Below are 3817 nucleotides of genomic sequence, written 5' to 3' on the forward strand. Positions count from 1 at the left end.
TAAAAATCAGATCTAGAACTCTAAACTTTTGGTAAATTAAATCAGTTCTCACTGCAAATAATATCTAAATTTAAAACCAGAAAATCCAAATCTCTTTGTAAAATTCTAAGTAATAAATCAGCTTTAAAAATAGGTTTAGATAAGTTCACAGAATTATTAATTCAAATCTCTTTGTAATAAACAATTCTGCTCATCAATGGTTTAATCAGGAAAACAATTATATTCTCATATTAATTTATTTCCCTAAGATAATAATTCTAGGTGATCAATCAAGAACTATTGTGAAGAACAACCAAGGATGAAGATCATAAAAGATTAAGAACCCTAAAAATATCAGATCTAATAAATCATAAAAACCCTATGAAAAACCCTAAACCTAACAAGCAAATTACTCAGACATGTTTAATGAAGAACAAATCATAATTCTGAATAACATGAATAGATATTAAAAGTAAAAGAGGGAGTTCAGGAAATCTTCTCTCTACAAAGAATTCAGATATATCTCTCCAAAAGCTCTCAATATCCTTCTCTCAAAAACTGCTAGAAAATAACTTAAGGGTTTCTAAAACCCAAAAACAATATATATACATCCTAAAATACGTCCAGGGGCTTATGTTGCAATTATAGAAGACTTTGGGCAAATTTGTAAAACTTCCAATTCCTTGTTCTCTTGTCGGGTAAACACGAGTGTCGATCGATGCCCTTTAAGTGGTGTCGATCGATGCTCGGTCTCTGGTCCGACTCCAACTTGATTTCCTTCGGTAAAATGCTCCAAAATGATCCAAATTGTTCCATATTGCTCCATCCGTGCCAAATACCTAGATAACCTGTAAAGACTCAAAAATAACCTAGAAACAAATCAAAATACTCAAAAAGCACACTTATATCATGGTTAAAAACCGTAAAAACCATGATATATCAGTGATCCATGGAGCTGTTCGTCATATTCAAATGTGATGTTGGTAGTTAGATTACTTGATCATCCTTGTTTAAATCAACAAAAATACATTTTCTTTGGTTATCCGTCATATTCAAATTAATGTGATGTTGGTAGTTAGATCCGATGGATTGAGCATCATTTGTAGGATTACATATAAAATATTTTCTAATGATGATGTAATAAATAACAAAAATTAACAGGCCAACTTGTAACTAGCTAGAGATGTTGGTAATCATTCTATACGTTGAATCACTCATCCTTTTCTATTTGTCTGAAATCTTGTCTTCTTCCCGTGAACTATTTGATCATCCTTGTTTAAACTAACAAAAATACATATTCTTTGGTTATCCGTCATATTCAAATTAATGTGATGTTGATAGTTACATTGGATTGAGCATCATTTGTAGGATTAGATATAAAATATTTTCTAATGATGATGTAATAAATAACAAAAATTAACAGGTCAACTTGTGCCTAGAGATGTTGGTAATCATTCTATACGTTGAATCACTCATCCTTTTCTATTTGTCTGAAATCTTATCTTCTTCCCGCTTATTATTTGATATTAATTGCTATATAAATTTGTTAACATGGACATTGTGCATGTTCCTCGACCCTCGTGTTGAAATTTTAAGTTTGAATCGATTACCATAGTCTAAACTCCTCTTTTCAACCCTCACTATAGTAGAAAGATAGACATTAAGGACCCATCACAAGAATGATCAGAATGTGACCGTGCCGAAAAAAGCCAAACAATTATAGCTGACAATTTTAGGTTTTACTCAACCAAAAATGGCAGTTTGTTATCTCTTTTTTTACTGCCATGCTCGATTTAACTGCATGAGAACTCCTATAAATACCGATACAAAATGTTCTTGTTTTCCACAACTCAAACCCCTCAGAAAAGTAAACATTAAATCCTTAAAAACACAAAACCATCAAAATGAATAAACCTTCAGTGGTCTCTTTTCTCATCACTCTCCTGTTAGCTGCAGCTGTCTGCATCCAAGGAGGCGAACCGGTGAAGGAAACTGTTGGAAATTATCTTAAAACCGATCAACAATACTACATCCAGCCAGTCAATACCAACTTCCCCGGAGGTGGTCTTGTCCCAGCCCCCCCTACACTTTTTTCCTTATGTCCACTTGGCATCGTCCAAACAGCACTTGATTACATACCAGGCGTACCTGTTAGCTTCTCAACTCCAAACGCAATGATGGAAACAACCATTTCTACAGATGATTATGTAAATATTGAGTTTAAGTCCAAAATTTGGCTCTGCGATAAGTTTTCCAAGTTTTGGAAAGTCGATGAATCCTCATCAGCTGCCGAAGAGCCTTCCATTCTCGTTGGTGGTACAAAGCAGGAACAAAATAGCTGGTTTAAGATTGAGAATGCCGGAGAAGGAGCCGAAGCAAACACCTACAAGCTGACCAGCTTTGCCGGACCTGTTGGAACTAAGATAGGAACTTTCAAGGTACCACAACTAGTTGTCACCAATGATAAGGCTAAAACCTTACTCGTCAAATTCAAGAAGGTTGATGAAGTGACTACCACTACTTCTACTTCACGCATTGAGAAGTTAGGTCAAGGAATGTTCCCTTTCTACTAGTCAACTGGTCACAATCATGTAAAAAAAAGCCTGAGGCTCGTCCATATGGCCGAAAATAATGGGTTGAGATAATACCCACATGCAAGTTTCTACTTTCCATAAATAAAATAAAGTTATCCTTTCCAGCGCTTGTTATTATGTTATGACTATGCATGCATTGGCCGTGATTGTCAATGAGCATGCTAACGAGAAAAATAATAATATAACTTCACGAAAATATTAACAAAAATACAATTTTTTGAAATTAATTATGATAGAAATATAAGAATGAATATTCAACATATCAAGTATGAGTTAATTAATATATGTTGGGTGATTTTAGGTGAATATACATATTAAAAAAAAATTATAGCACTATATGTATCAAAATTAAGAAATTAAAGTGACATTAAAGGAAAAAGAAAAAAAGATTTTTGGTGTTTAGGAGAAAAGAGTCATGAGTGAGATTGGCAATTGGAGGCTTGAAAGGTAGATGCACGTACGTGCAGAGATTTGGATCTATGTTGCCACGCCTGCTTGGCGATTGGAGGCTTGAGAGATAGCTAGAACAGCGGCTGAAGTCCGGTGGTGGCAGCGGATGGTGGCCGCACTGCCGTTTGATTGTGGTGGTGGCCATGGAAGAAAGAATCGTGAGGATGAGAAAGACTCAAAGAGGAGAAGCTTGATACAAATGTAAAGCTGTCATAGATGCATAAAATAGAAATATCACCGTAATTTACAGAAAATTAGGTTATTCAGTGCAATTTCCTATATACAGTACTGTATGTTCTCTCTATTCTCTCTACGAAAATTTATTGCTATAGCTTGTAAATCTATAATATATAAAAATAATTATTAAAAAAAACTTTGTTATTCTTTCACATCCAATCAGTAAAGCATATCTAATATATATAAAAAAAAACCTCCAAAAACTGATCTACAAAGTCACGTATTATATCATAATTTTTTGTATGGTATTTTTCAGAACCGTTTATTACAGAATTGATCATATGATCCAAGTATAGCACATCCTATAGTTTTTAGAAATGGTAATAATATTAACATCCATTTCAGGAATAATTAAATCCCTTAAGTGGTTAAGTGTCCCTTTGTGGAATGTCACTGGAGCAATATCACAAGTATATGCGGTTAGCTGTTAGGGGATGTCGTAAGTGTTAAATAGGATACACTTATAATTGTACTTGTAGACTATACATATATAGTTAATTAGTGTTAATGTGTTATGCTAACCTTTTCCTTCTATTTCTTGATTCTTGTCGCTTTCT

At 33.8% G+C, this 3817-nt stretch overlaps 1 pseudogene across 1 annotated transcript; it reads left to right on the forward strand.

Annotated features, from left to right (window-relative positions):
* The first annotated feature begins 1787 nt into the window (after nucleotides 1-1787).
* Nucleotides 1788-2677, forward strand: LOC104712829 (kunitz trypsin inhibitor 2 pseudogene; annotated as a pseudogene). The gene has a single exon (XR_015565880.1). The product of XR_015565880.1 is annotated as a kunitz trypsin inhibitor 2 pseudogene (transcript).
* Nucleotides 2678-3817: the final 1140 nt, after the last annotated feature.

Source organism: Camelina sativa, chromosome 9 (genome assembly GCF_030686135.1).
Source record: "Camelina sativa cultivar CO46 ecotype springtype chromosome 9, ASM3068613v1".
Classification (NCBI taxonomy): Eukaryota; Viridiplantae; Streptophyta; class Magnoliopsida; order Brassicales; family Brassicaceae; genus Camelina; species Camelina sativa.